The sequence below is a fragment of the Megalobrama amblycephala genome, linkage group LG4, assembly GCF_018812025.1.
Source record: "Megalobrama amblycephala isolate DHTTF-2021 linkage group LG4, ASM1881202v1, whole genome shotgun sequence".
Classification (NCBI taxonomy): domain Eukaryota; kingdom Metazoa; phylum Chordata; class Actinopteri; order Cypriniformes; family Xenocyprididae; genus Megalobrama; species Megalobrama amblycephala.
In genome coordinates this window covers 31,001,449-31,017,764 of record NC_063047.1, presented here as the reverse complement: position 1 = coordinate 31,017,764, position 16,316 = coordinate 31,001,449, and the positions used below count along the sequence as shown (strand labels likewise).

Sequence of the window (16,316 nt, the reverse complement as noted above, 5' to 3'; positions counted from 1 at the left end):
TCTGCTCACCAAGGCTACATTTATTTAATTAAAAATACAGTAAAAAACAGTAATATTGTGAAATATTATTACAATTTAAAATAACTGTGTACTATTTAAATATATTTGACAAAGTAATTTATTCCTGTGATGCAAAGCTGAATTTCCAGCATCGTTACTCCAGTCTTCAGTGTCACATGATCCTTCAGAAATCATTCTAATATGCTGATTTGCTGCTCAATAAACATTTATGATTATTTTCAATGTTGAAAACAGTTGTGTACTTTTTTTTTCAGGATTCCTTGATGAATAGAAAGTTAATGCTTTGCCATCACAGGAATAAATTACTTTGTGAAATATATTAAAATAGAAAACTTTATTTTAAATTGTAATAATATTTCACAATATTACAGTTTTTTACTGTATTTTTAATTAAATAAATGTAGCCTTGGTGAGCAGACGAAACTTCTTTTAAAAACATTAAAAATCTTAGTGGTTCCAAACTTTTGGACTGTACTGTATATATATATATATATATCATGCAGCTGTATATAATATCAAAAGTGATGTAATGACATATGCTTGTCGTATGTGTGGGTTTCATACAATTTTATACAGTAAGTAAATCTCTTTTAGTGTTTGAGCAAAGAAACTGGATGCTGTCAATGACATGAATAGAAAATCTGCCCTGCCAACATTTTAATTTTATGATTTTTTCTCGCTCTGAGCCACTGAATCTTCCTGTGGAATATATATTTCCGAATGCTGTGATTAACTTATGACTCTTTGCTCACTCTACATTCTGAAGCACAAAGTGATGCAACCCTGTGCTAATGGGAAACACTGTAAATTTGAAAGGGCAGAAAGTCACAACATAATCACAGGATACTGAAGTTCACTGTTCAAACATACCGGCAGTCTGGTTAAACTTGTCTTGCACCTGTCATAAAACCATTAATCTCATTGACAGGTAACTCACTACCTTGTGATACACCCACAAATTTTCAAAGTGTCTGAAAGGTCTCAGCCGATATATTAGTTCATTCCTCAACATCAGTTGAATGATTGTTTGAACATAATCATGAATTCATCATTATGCACATGGTGTAATGGTGTCTTTTGGAAGACAGTAGTACTTCCACTGAACTTACACTACCGTTCAAAAGTTTGGGGGAGGTAAACATTTTTTAAATGTTTTTTAAAAATGTTCCTTTATGGTCACCGATTAAGGCTTCTTTTATTTGATCAAAAATAGAGTAAATGCAGTAATATTGTGAAATATTATAATATTCTACATTGTGATACACCTACAAACATTGAGACAAGCAGAAACTCACATATACAAATAAATACTCACACATGCACTGAAAAACAGTGGAAATATCATATATATCCTTACAAAAAAAGTTATTTTATTAAGTATACTTAAATGGTTAGTTCACCCAAAAATGAAAATGATGTCATTAATGACTCACCCTCATGTCGTTCCAAACCCGTAAGACCTTCGTTCATCTTCGGAACACAGTTTAAGATATTTTAGATTTAGTCCGAGAGCTTTCTGTCCCTCCATTGAAAATGTATGTACGGTATACTGTCCATGTCCAGAAAGGTAATAAAAACATCATCAAAGTAGTCCATGTGACATCAGTGGGTCAGTTAGAATTTGTTGAAGCATCGAAAATACATTTTGGTCCAAAAATAACAAAAACTACGACTTTATTCAGCATTGTCTTCTCTTCTGGAATCCTTTCCATTGAATTGATTCCATTGAATTTACATCATTTTAAAATTGACGTAACTTTAAGTAACGTTCAAGTATATTTTTAAGTATACTTTATGTAGTAAGTATGAATGTACTAGTAGTACTTGTAAGTGTACTATTTCAATACTACTTGGGACTAAATTGGCCCACTTTTTAGTGTATAAAAGTGTATACTTTAAGTGTAACAGTAGTAAACTTTGAGTACACAACTAGTTTACAACTGTTTTTCATTTGTACTGCAACTATACTACAAGTGAACTTATAAGTATATTAATAGTTTACTAGATAAGTTCTTGTATCACATTTTATTTAATTTATTAAAGTTCAATTTGAAGTATTCTTCCAGTAAACTAATTTAGTAGTTTTATACTTCAAGTATACTTGTAAGTTTTCTTTAAGTGAACTTAACATCATAGCTATTTATATATTATTTTTGCACTTTAAGTATACTACTATGTTCCTTATGTATTATTTTTTATACTTGAAATACCTTTAAGTGTACTTTAAGTAGATTTAAAGTAAATTCCTATATACACTACAACTGTACTACACAAAATTCACATACTCAGAATTGGGAACATATCGGTTTACTTTATAAATCAATATTTTCAAACAATGTAAGTTTATTAGTATGTAAAACTAGGTGAAAAAAGGATTTAATAGTCTCAATCAAATACTCAATCAAAAGATTAAACACAACTACAAGCCAAGTAAGAATACCTAATTATACTTTTAAGTATATCTCGATTAAAAGATTGAGTACAAGTATGGGCCAAATAGACTTAGACTTTTCTGTCAGTATAAGTCAAGTATTAAGTGTAATTTCAAGTATATTTCTGAGAAGTACATAAAACGTAGACAAAGTATTCTAATAGCACACTTAAATTAACTTCTTTTTTGTAAGGGTAGTCTACTAATGCTGGTCATTTTCAGCCATACAAAAACTACTGGATCTTATCTGCAATGTTTTGGCCAAATTCAACATTGCATTCTTTATCCTTTACATATAAGGTAATCCCATAATGCACTGCGACCATCTCTGTGAACAATTCCATTTAAAATGATGGATGGAACGGGAGAAACTACTACTTTAATATACCTTTTACTATACTTAAAATTAATTTGATTCCAAAAGTATTGATAACTTCAAGGCTGCCACAGGAACTGTACTATTGTCTCATGAATTCAGCATGCACATTTCCAGTTTATCATCATGAAATTTATTTTTAAACCCAAATACAAATATAATTGCTATTCTGCAGCATGTATTACAACAAATGCCAGGCTTGCCCTTTTGAGCCTGGACAAAATTACCATCGCAGCCATTATCTGAGGGTGCAGCGGGAACAAAACCATAAGGCCCTTCAAACAGAAAGGCCACGTCATATTGAACTGGTGATGAACTGGCCCTCTGCATATTGATAAAACAGAAGTGCTGATGCTTGTTTTCCTATATTACACAATTAAAGGGTTAGTTCACTCAAAAATGAAAATTATGTCATTAATTATGTCATTCCACACCCGTAAGACCTTTGTTCATCTTAGGAACACAAATTAAGATATTTTTGATGAAATCCGAGAGGAATCTGACTGATACCGAGATGTATATATTATCAACCCAATGAGAGAATATAATTTGTTAGTATACAAATATATTATACTATACCACAGTGTTTCTCAATCCTGCTCCTGAAGATCACTTGCACTGCACATTTTTGCCAAAAATCTAATAAATTAATTTTTAATGTAAAAATAAAAAAAAATAAAAAAAAATAACTTCAAGTGACATTGAACAAATATTTAGAAAGATATATAATGTTTTGTGCTGTTAAACACAGCAGAAAAAAAGCAGATTCAGGAAGGCACTTCAAAAATTGCATTTTGCATTTCAGGGCTTCCGTAGAAAGGTAATGGAGTATTCAGGTCATGGCATAATCTAAAATGTGCAGTGTTTGGAAAGGATAAGGAAGTAAGGGTGCTTAACATCACCGACTATCAAATTATAGATTTATGTGTATGAAGACCTACAGTTACATATACACAACATGGTTAAAAAGCATACATTGACATCCTCAAATATACACTATATGATAACACAATACAAAAACACACATCAATTTGTATCTGTAGTTGAATGCACAAGTAAATCACTGAAGTTGTACCATGCCTCTGTAAATATATGTAAATTTGTTGTTGGATTTGAAGATATTTTTGAGACATCAGCATCAGTCCATGTGCAAGAACACCTGTTTCACTGTAAGGTATAAGGTAAGTATGCACTCAATTTATCAACTGTTATAAATAGTTTAATGCTTCATTAATTGTTTGTTTACACATACTGTAGTTGTTTACAAGCATTTTTTTTTTTTTTTTGCTTGGCATGTGCAGAGTTTGCCATTTATGATGTTCAGTTTCTAGTCATAGTTTGTGGATGAGGATTGTCACTTTAATATATTGGTATACTGGTCTGGACAGATCAACTGTATGTACTTCTTGGTACTTAGAGGAAGCAGTGAAGACAAGGTCCCAGATACACTGTGCGGACTCCTTATCAGCTACCTTTAATGTCACAAATTACTTGTGGGCACTGTCACTAATGGTCAACCATAAATCTAAACATAACCATACATTGCAAACCGGTTTAAAGTGACTTGAAATACAGGGACAGTCACTATGGAGCAACCTGGGGTTAAGAGTGTTGCTCAAGGGTATAATGGTGATAATTCATGTTCAGCCATCGGTTTAGATGCATTAACCACTATGACCCAAAACAAAATGAAAATGTATTTGCATGGCACATAGAGTTCATGTAGTAATTTATTTTTAAAGTAAAGATATAAAGGCATCATCACCATGCCTGTCATGCAGCATGACTCAATAAAAACTTATTTATGACTGGTTAAAGCATTCCTTAGATGTTTCTCCAGGCGAGCTATTGCTGTTTGTAATGGCTAGTACTGTGGCCTGACAGGTTGTCTCAAAAGCATTGCCTAGGAAGATCAAAGCCAGTCAGCCAATCACAATTCATGGCATGTTCTTTTGACGTAGCTCTTCAAACTATTTGCTGCCCCAAAAGAGGTGCATCCAAGTTGAATCTGTGTAAGTGCAGAAATTATATATCTTAATTATATATCATTACTGTGGCCCTTAAATATGTTTGCACACTTAAGCCACACATTCTTAAAATGCAAGAACGCCATTGCATTAAATAAAATGTCAAACCAAATGCCACTTATTTAAAAGAAAGCACAAAACATGCTTGTTTGTTTTTTAAATGATAGAACATCAGACGCACTGTCTAAGAATTAGGACTTAGTGAAAACAATTCTGCATTTCTTCTCTTCTCTCACTTGCTTCCTAGTTGTCTAATAAACCTGGAATCATATATTACGAATATTGTTAGCTGTTTGATGAAGTGCTTTCGTTCCTCTTTTGTAAGTCACTTTGGATAAAAAAGTAAAATGTAAATATAACCTGTTCATAGTTAATGTGATGAACTGCCGCCAATCAGAAGATATTTAATGCACTGTGATGTAGAGCAGCAGTTTGGACCTGTGAGATTTTATTTGTAGATGGAGCTACACAGTACGAAATAGAAACAAATGCCAATTCCAAATGCCATTTGTGCATCTGAAGGGCACTCGTGAAGGGGATTGTATTTGTGGGGTTATTCCTAATGAAAACAACTGAATCCCTTCATGAAGGGCCCTTCCACAAGCCCGTGAGCGAAATGTATGTCCGACAGTCACTTCAAGGAAGAGCAGTCCATTCAAAAGAGAGCATCTCTTTGCCGAATTTACTCCGAAGGCCACTTGGAGTAGTGTGAATGGTGCAGAGTACTGTAGTCACATATTCATCTGTTTTGACACGTTAGACACTATTGATAACATTGCAGAAAAAAATTATATTTACAATATAGGCACTTTTTTGGAGGCACTTTCTTCAGCTCATACTCGTTGGTCCTGTTCACTGCCATTATAAAGCTCGGATGCATCAGGATATTTATTAATGTATCTCTGATTGTGTTCATCAGAAGGAAGAAAGTCATATATACCTAGGATGGTGAGTAAAGCTTGGGGTCATTATCATTTGAAAGTGAACTAATCCTTTAAGGTTTTTGAATTACCATACATAATTTGGGGTAAAAAAAAAGAGCCTGCAAAAAGATTTTTAAGTACCATTTCCATGGTAACACAATGTCCCATTTCAAAACGGTTTCATCACAGGATGAATTTTGAGTGTTTAAGCTTTCAAATGATACCTAATTAAAAGGCAATAAAAAAGCATGCCAAGTGTTCTGCTACTATTGTTAACGGACAATGGTCTTGATTCTAAAATACTCAATTGCTCTTGTACACACAAAGACTGTCAGCAAAAAATACTTCTGACACACATTTCCATTTATGTTTGTTTTGCACCAAATGCCATGGTACAGAATTTGAAATCAATTCGACTGAAATACCCAAAGAGTTTGACGCAAAAGTGTTTTTCACAACAATTTTAGCAGCTACTGTATAGACATCAATTTTGCTACACTTTGAAACTATTTAACTTCATAATAAAGTGGCTATAGCCTCTCTTTGTGTATGATTTGAAATGAGATGGTAATGCCCTGTTCTTACTTACTTCAAGAGTCAGACAAAATGTTATCAGATGTTTGCAGATGGTTAGAGCAAAACTCATGAAAAGAGATTATCCCTTTATCAATTCATTGCTTATTGGTCACTTGTAGCGTATCACTGTATTGCATTTTGTCTGGTTAGAACACGTGTTAGAGGTGAAACAAATTACTTTCAAAGAGAAGAACATGTTGTGTGCCATGGTTGCTTTAGTCTTTGGCTGAAAAGATTAATCAAAGGAATAGTTCACCCAAAAATGAAAAATTATCCCATAATTTACTCACCCTCAAGCCATCCTGGGTATATATGACTACCTTCTTTCAGCCAAACACAATCAGAGTTATATTAAATAATATCCTGGCTCTTCCCAGCTTTGTAATGGGATTGAATAACTCCCAAGTTTTTAAAAAAGCACATCCATCCATCATAAAAGTAATCCATATGGCTACAGTGCCTTCTGAAGCGAAGCAATGGGTTTTTATAAGAAAAATATCCATATTTAAAACTTTATAAACTATAGTCACTGGCTTCCGGCAATGAAAAATACATTGGGGAGCAAAGAGGACACTGACAACACGTCGACAGACAAGACAGAGCAGGTTACTTTTGATATGAAATGAAGTCTCAAATTTAAAATTTTGTCATTTTTAAAGAAATTTAAACAATAAATACCATTTTGTGGCACTTTAATGTGTTGTGACAGATCGCTGTAGTGCCTCAGTTCAAGCGGCTCGTGAACCGATCATCTCTTCCTACTAGTTCATTTATAGCATCAAATAAACATGAATGAACATTATAAGGAATGTTTTTTCAATCGTGAAAGGACGTCAGTACACACCATTTTTCAAGTTCAAGTCCACCTACGTTAATCTGCTAAGTCCCCTGACTGTTTTGTCGGACCTAATGGTGGATTCGGCGTTATGGTTGGTTAGATCGACTGTCAATCAAACTCCTGCCGAAGGGTCAGTTGACGGACACGGAAACTCAGAGGATAGAGCAAAACAAAACGCCGGTCACAAATTAGAAGTCTAAAATGAGAAGTTTTAAAGAGAAATGTCAGAGGATTTCGATAAAAGAGGAGTTACATCCCACCTTATACTCGTGAATGCGCATATGGCCTTTACCAGAAGCCAGTGATTACAGTTTATAAAGTTTTAAATATGGATATTTTTCCTACAAAATCCCATCACTTCACTTCAGAAGGCTTTTATTAACCCCCTGAATTACTTTTATGATGGATGGATGTGCTTTTTTGGGCTTCAAATTCCCCTGAATTACTTTTACGATGGATGGATGTGCTTTTTTGGGCTTCAAATTCTAGGGTACCATTCACTCCCATTATAAAACTTGGAAAAACCAGAATTGTTTTTTAATATAACTCAGATTGTGTTTGGTTGAAAGAAGAAAGTCATATACACCTAGGATTGCTAGAGTGAGTAAATGGGATAATTTAAATTTTTTTGGTGAACTATCCTTTAAGGGTTTAAGGGTTAGCAACATAAACAGTTGTATATAATATACCGTTATACTGTTATTGTTCAGACTATGAGATCAGCAGCAGAGTGAGGACCGTTTCTGACTTAAGAGATCCAGGGGCCGCACTGCAGTCCCTCTCATGCCTGACATGCCACTGAGACTGATTACAGGCAACATCTGTCACATTTATCTCAAACATACAGTTATCTACCTGAAATGCAGCTGACCTGTCTCAAATCTTCCTGAGTTTTGTCAAAAATACACTGGCTACGACGTCAGAAGCCTGCTATCATAGATTTGTCATGTTAAATATTACAATTCAGCTTCATGCAGCACCCTTGGTCAGACTGAAAAACGAAAAAAAACAAAAAAAACATTCTCACACTATTTGAACAAGGTTTAATGGTTTTTGTTGTGTATTACCCAGGGTTATTACTGTAGACTAAAACTAAAACCATAAAAACGTTTTTGTTACTTGACATAAATAATAGGGTAGGCAATTTCGGACTGGTTAGCAATAGCAAGATAGCTTTGAAAGCATCCCAACTGTCCTTCACAGCCCTCACCAACACCACGCCTCATCCAAAACACACAGCCAGAGCAGTGTCTGCCAAACGTCATGAGAGAAGGCGATAAATTACCTCAAAGCATGTAACATTACAATAATATTGAATGTAAACAACTTAAAGAGCTCTTACTTGTAACAACTGACTGCTGCAGATTTCATTTCGGCGTTGATAGTGTTGCCACAGAAACGCATATTTTCGAGAAGAACATCATGGGTTGCCATCTCTTAATCATGACATAGCATGCAGCATAAGCTTGTTGTTTTGGTTCAGGAGGAACTATAAAAGGTGGCTGCTGTTTGTTTGCAGTGCTCTGTGAGTGACCATGGCTGTGTTTTTGCCCCCTACACCCTCATTCACTATTTCTTAAATTACTCCACTAATAGGCTATATTGGTAGTCCATTTGAAGAACTGAATGAAAACGAGGGAGTGAATTCAGCCACAGTCAGTGCACCAGAAGGGCTGCCGCTTTTGCATAATTTGTGCTGGCTGTTTAATAATAATCGTTTGAAACTTAGCAAACCAGCAGCAGCAGCATAAGATAAAAAGATTTATATTGAACTCTGTACATGTATAAAACTTAAGCAATTTAATAACCAATTAAAAAGGAATTTATACCTGTATGATATTACGCTGGACCAGTGGTTTGATTCAGCTATGGGCGCCATCTTCTGGTCAGATGCGGGAATTCATTCAGCACGCGACTCTGACAGTGCATTTTGGTATTCGTTGAGCCGTACGTACATCGGCTGTCCACTCATTATTGGGGTTCAAATGGCTGTCCACTCAAATAGTGCCCTTTTTAAGGGTATGGGGCGATTTAACTTTGGCAGATGACTCTGCAGGCAGCGTTATGTTGTTCATGTGAGTACATTGGTTCTACCTTTATAGACCTTATGTAGCCCCGCCCCTTTTCAGCGCTGCGCTCGTTGTCTTTTGACTTCCGGTTTGTATTTCCACAGTGATCTTACGTATTTATGAATGAACTGCTCATTTAAAATCTTCCAGGTCTACTGACATTTGTTTAGAAATCTGCTTTAAACATAACAATGCTCATGATAACTTTCATTAACTCTACAACAGGTAAATTCACTTCACCAGCTAATTATTCTTCAAAAACTATGCCATAGAAATATGGGCTACCGCTAAAACGGAAGTTCAAAGACAATATTCTAAAGATGGCGGCGCGCTTGTTTCTCTGGAAAATAAGGTCTTATAGAGCAGTGGTTCTCAAACCTGTCCTGGGGACCCCCCACCACTGCGCATTTTGCATGTCTCCCTCATCTAACACACCCAATTCAACTCTTGCAGTCTCTACTAATTAGCTGATGACTTGAATCAGGTGTGTTAGATGAGGGTAACATGCAAAATGTGCAGTGGTGGGGGGTCCCCAGGACAGGTTTGAGAACCACTGTTATAGAGTACCTCAGGGATGACGTGTTTTTGTAGGCAAAACCCGGAAGCGAGTTAGCATTTTAGGATTTCCTGTTCCATCGCCCTAAAGTCAATGGGTTTTTGCTAAATCGCCTGAAATTGTCAACTGCCATTAAATCATACAAGAAGAAGAAGAAGAAGAAGAAGAAGAAGAAGAAATCGCCTGAAATAAGATCTGTGGTTAACAAAGCCTCTAAATATGTTCACGTTTTGATCTATGACATAAAACACACCGGTTATAACCCGCTTGTGATTTTTTAAACCTTTATTGTGTCTTAAAAACGGTGGTTGGTAACAAGTTGCTAAAAGGGACTACTTCCTTTGGCGGGGACTTTAGACGTCATCATGACAAACAGGACATTTGTACAGCATTTCTCATGAAAAAGTGGATAAGTATTCATACACAGCGCAGATCATAATCAGCGAGCATGTTTTTAAATAAAGTTGTTTTTTAAAATAAATTTTGAGGAAGCTTGGTGGTGGTGACGTTGATCTGCGACCATGTTGTGCTTTATAGCCTACTGTTAGCTGTTTATATCTGATGACTTTATTTAGGCTTCAAAATGTATAAATGTTGTGTTAACTTGTAAAGATTATCTTGATAGACAAAACGTGTAAGTGGCATAACTCTTTGTTAAACACAGAGCTTATTTTTTATGATTTTCCAAAAATGCATAGGCTTTTGATCGAGGGAACCGCTAACTTCCGGGTTGGCCTACAAAAACACGCCATCCCTGAGGTACTCTATAAAGCGATGAGAATAAAGGTGTAAAAAAAAAAAAAAAAAAAAGAGAATAAAGGTGCGTTCACGCGCCCTTGTAATTCCTGTAGTTACTAGATTCTAGCTTGTAAAAAGCGTTCACATCCTCGTAGAGCTCGTAATTACAGCTTGTAAGCTGGGAGTTTTCTGAAAGCTCCCACATGTACCACACTGTACCGCCTGACCGCTGTAGATTCATTTAGGCGTTGATAGTGGTGCCATAGAAACACATAATTCCCAGTCCAAGGACTAAAGAACAGCTTGAATATAACGTCACGTGTTGTCATTTCAAGATTCCGGTAAATACGAGGTGGCGTGAACGCAGCATATTTTTTGTGCGCCAGTGGATCGGAGCACCAAAGTCACGTGATTTCAGCAGTTTGGCGTTTGATACGCGATCCGAATCACTGTTTTGACTCAAAAGATTTTATTTTAAGATGTTATCATAAGATGTTATTTCATCAACAATATCTTAATTTGTGTTCCGAAGATGAACGAAGGTCTTACAGGTGTAGAACGACATGAGGGTGAGTAATAAATGACTTTATTTTCATTTTTGGGTGAACTATTCCTTTAATGATCTACATCACAATAGAGCGAGCTTTGGTGAGAACTAAACAAATGTTAAATTACCACAGTAGTAATTTCATGCTAGAAATGGCATCAGAAGTGAAAAAAAATCTTTCTTTTTGTAGCTCAACTGTAACTGAATGGAATGCATAGGATTGTAGGATATCAAAGGCAGTGAAGGATACATCTAGTGTATGCTGCCTTCAAAAATCGATCAGATGAAGGTATCTCAGGAGGCAGGAAGTGAAGCTAACATTGGATTTGGACGTGCCTTGATGCCTTCCTACCTTGGAATGCAGCCTCCGAAGGCAGCATTTATGCTAATGACTGCGATGTCTGGTATGCAAATACATATGTTGACAGGCAAGTACACATTTCTCATTTTCATATAGTTTAACTTGACGTAACAAAATAACTTAAACTAAAATAAAAATGAATGAAAACTATAGACATTAAAAAGATTATAACACAGCAAAATTACAAAAATAACTAATAATTAAAATTAAAACAGAAAATATTAAAATAAAAAAATACATCAAAATATGATATTATAATAGTATCTCAGTAATACTAAAATAGCACTGGTATCACCCTTCACAGGTTCACATTAATATTTAGTGTCATCATAATTCATAGAAAATAATATATAAATAAAAAATGTATTTTAAAAAATGTATCCCTCTCAGACCACGCTGAAAACCTTTTTTTCTTTTAAACTTAAATTTTTAAAATTAACAAAATAAATCTAATTCAGAGAGGGAAACGTATATGAAAGATTCTACACTAATCAAATTTGTGAAACTGACCATGTTAACTTCTTTTAACTAAAGGTCAGATTTTACAAGACGCTCTTTGAAATGAATGTCATGCTGGTAATATAATTTGTAATGAACAAATGTATATTCAATTAGAGAAGAATACAAAATAGAAACATTTTCACTAAAAACACTGTTTCTTTGCAGCATTTGCATATATTGAAAGACAGTTTTTTTTATTATTTGTGAGTTACCCATCAATGAAAACTATTATTAGATACTCTAAAAGTAATCTAAGTCAAAATAAAATAAAAAAAATGTAAAAAAAAAGGTAAACAAGAAAAATATTTGTTCTCCAAACTGAAAATCTGCTGTGTTGAAGATTCTGACTCTGTATGAGAAAGAACGACATAACCAACAACGAAAAAGTTTCCATGGCAACCAGAGGTAAAAAGAATCAGACAGTTACAGAAATGATTGTTTTGGTCATACCTGAGTAATTAAAATATTGCTGTGCATGTGTGTATGTGTTTACCAGTGTTAAAAGCTGAGGCAAAACAGGACAAATTGTATTTAATGGGAATATATGGTGCGTATATATCACCTTTACACAGACAAGAACTGGCAACGCGTTGCAGTGACACTACCCACAATCCCCCACAAACTGAAAATATGGCTATAAAAAGAAATGGCAAAATAGTAACATTTGTAATTTTAGCTTGAGTTTTGTCTCGAGTTTCTGCAGCTTTCATTGAGAGGGTGCATGTGTAAATGTTTGTTTGCTGCTGCTGCTGTGCGTGTGATTTAGATGGGTGTAAGAAGAAAGTGTGTGTGTGTGTGTGTGTGTGTTATGAGCCACAGTGCACGGTTTCATTAGGGGGCAGATGGCAGCACTCAAGTCGGAAGTGACTGACATAATGGCTCGACCAGGCCGACAGGCTCTATGTGTATGTGTGTGTGTGTGTTTGCATTTGTTCACATCACAGATTGAAAATCTCCCATACACTTTCCCGTGCACAGCAGAATCCTCTCAGATTTTGCCTGTTTAAATAATGTGTTTTTGAGTGAGGTTAATTTAATAGTTTTATGGGTAGAAAAGGAAAACGAATTTAATCAAAAAATATACTGTTTCTATATAGTCAGCATGAAGCCTTTAAGTGTTATTTTAAATGTAGATGAGGAAAACAATATCCAGTGGTCTCACACAAGTCTAATACATTTAATATTTGATTTAAAAAATATTTTATAATTTATTCTTTTTATTATTCTTATTCTTTTTTTTTCTATTGCGCTGCATGCATTAAAAATGCACATCACATAACATATTTATTCTTATACAGTCTTGTTTAATAAAGCAATCAGAATCTCTGATGTGAGTCTGCGGTCAGTCTGGAGCTTGTTGAACGTGTCTCTCCTCCTGCGGTGCAAATTCATATGCGTCTGTTTATGCTGCCTGTTTAAATGAAGATCCCGTCTGAATGACACATTGCAAAACAATATTAGGGCTTATGAAAAAACATCTAGCTTGCAATGTACGCATGGCTGGTGTTGACACCAAAAACCTTCATTCAAATTCATTATGACTGGTTCTGAAGACTAGATTCAGTTCGTTATGCTGCATCGAGACATTTATTTAGTGGAAAAAACATCTCACCAAAACTTTAAAAAAAAATATGACCTTTAGGTTCAGCCTGTTATTGAATGAAAACATGTTTTTGTACATTGTGTGGGTGTTGCAAAAATAAAGTTGTAAACTCAAATATACAAGCTGTACTCAAATATAAAATTGGCAGATTAAACTTCTTAATGCAATGTGCATAATTATTATTAATTTGGTATAATTTGTGCTAGAGCTTTTAGTATCCTGAGGTTGAAAGTTTTAGCTTAGTGTAAAAATTAACACTACAGTACGTAATCTGTTATTGAAAGTGTGTGTGTGTGTGGTTCATGGTGTGTTCTTCTCTCCTGCTACTTGACCATGTAATGCAGGAAACCTTTGACACCAATCTTTGAAGGTCCACAAAGATAAAGGCATTCTTGCTAGAAGATAGCTGTGTTTTTTTATATCAACATAATACAGGATTGTGTTGTTTAAAATGACCATGCTGGAGCAGTTTTATTTCTGATAAACTTAATTCATTCTCTGAGTAATCCAAATTGTTTTTAAATGAATGCCAAATGAAAAATAAATCTTGATTAACAGATCTTCATTGCAAATGAGTTCAGCATTGATCTTTGACACTGAAACAATGATTTTACTTATTACTTCAATTTAACATTCACTCAAAAAATGAACTTTCACTGTTGTTAGTTTCACTCAAACAACCCTTGTTCACATTACTAAAAAACTCATGTAACTACATGAACTTAATTTAACTGAGTTGTTTCTACTAAAAATAAGTATTGTCAGCTTTACTTAAGTGTTTGTTCAGTCAACTTAACATTTCTGAGTGAAACGCACAAATTAATGTAGACATAACTAGGCAGTGGGTCGGTAGTTCCCAGCATGCTTTGCAAGGGACTGCTTTAGGAGAGTAAATTTAGGGATTAAAGTGTTATTTTATGTGTTTTTCAGTAAAGATGTTGTTAATGTTAGTGTGTAATGTTCAGTTATGTTGTACATTTAGAGGAGTTTATGTAATGTTTTTGAATTTTGTGGTTACCATTATGCAGATAGCCTACCATTTTTTTTTTTTGAGTGCATTTCGTAGAGCAAATAGTTAAGGTAAATTAAGTCAATAAATGTGTTCACCTTATAACGTTAAACATAAGTAAACTGCACATATAAATATTATGTAACTGACAAATTCAAATAATTTGTATTTACTCAAAGAAATGTTGTCAGCTTTACTTGAATTTCTTTTGTTTGTACAACTAAATTGTCATTTGTACAAATTACTCAATATAGTTGCGTGGAAACACTTGACACTTCTTTTTTAAGTAAATCCAACAATTCATGTTTTTAGTGTTGAAAAGGCTGCAACATGCATGGAATTTCATGATTTTTGGAGAGTGATTTTGTTACAATACTACCTGTAAATTGGGATTTGTTGTGCTATGCGTCTCAAACTTTGATGTAGCATTTTTGTCCACTTCAATTTAAAATAGTTTAGAAATCTTCAACTAAACATTTGTACTTACAGCTTCGTATAATAGTGATTTCACCCGTTTAGCTAATAATTTAGGTTAAACGTGGCGTTAACTTACAATCCTCTCCGGTCTCCACATTTCAGATATTGTAATGTTGATTTCCGTTTTAATTTGAGATGTTTCAACGTATAAATTCATCGTGTTTAATGTGAGGATGTACACATATTACTGTGCAAATATCATTCATTCCTATATATGCCAGTGCACTGGGGTTGTAAAACCCTCCCATTGAGGGAGGCAGAGCGTCGGGAGGGATGGATGACAGAATGACAGCAGTGCGCGCGGAATAAATGCTCGCGTACCGGAGCGGCAGAAGCGCAGAGCTTCTCACGCGCTGCGTGTTTATACAGCAGCTCGCTCAGACATGCCACGCTTCTTCTGAGTGGGACATCAAGAAAAAAAGTCTTAACCTTCCATCGGAATATTGCCAAGGGGATAACCGCACTGTTTGAGACGATATTTATAGCTTTTCAAAGTGAAAAGGTAAGTTACCTTGCTTTTTTTGCTTTTTAACTGTCAAAAGTATATTTTATTATTAATGCCACATGTTTTGTGAAATGCATACGGTATATTCGATGATGCTTTGTGAAATGGGCATGCGGACTTGCTGTAGCTCATGATGCAACTGGTGTGTCCTGTTGAACAAGCATGCATGGCTGCAGGTCAGCGCTTCTGATAACTCTATATTATAGTTAACCCATATTTATTATCATTTGGTTTTTAAAAAAAGGGTCATAGGCTATAATTGATTGAGTGTATTTGTGTATGGGAAGTTCTTGCCTGCTTCTGAGAACTGTCAGCATGTGTTTCTGTCTTTCTGTATTAAGAAAAGGCAACTTATAAATGCTCGAAGCATGCTTTTTAGTATTTATTTACCCTTTTTTCTGCTTTATAGCAGATATATCCGCACATGAGATTTATTTAAACATTATTCTAATAGGTTACTGATTTCATAAGTTAATTAATTTAGCTTTTTTTTAAAAAAATAAATGTCCACATAATCTGCATGCAAAGCATCTGTATCTGGTAATCTTTCTTAAAACTTTGGGAATTTTGGATCATGTCTTGGTAAATTATGGTAATTATAAGGATAATATCACAAGATTCACCAATACATGTTAACTGTTCGAATAAATATATATATAATTTTTTATTTTTTTATTTTTTGCAAAGAGGAGCTATTTCTACCTGATCTGACAGTTAAATTGTTTTCATTGATGGAACCTAATGTAGTCGGTCATATT

General features: G+C 34.6%; 1 protein-coding gene across 1 annotated transcript in view; it reads left to right on the top strand.

The window, feature by feature from the left end:
- Positions 1 to 15,192: 15,192 nt before the first annotated feature.
- Positions 15,193 to 16,316, top strand: part of nos1 (nitric oxide synthase 1 (neuronal)) — a 61,356-nt gene continuing 60,232 nt past the window's right edge. Inside the window, exon 1 of the mRNA XM_048188834.1 lies at positions 15,193 to 15,555. The gene's annotated coding sequence lies outside the window, so the exon portion shown is untranslated. The remainder of the gene's footprint in view (positions 15,556 to 16,316) is intronic.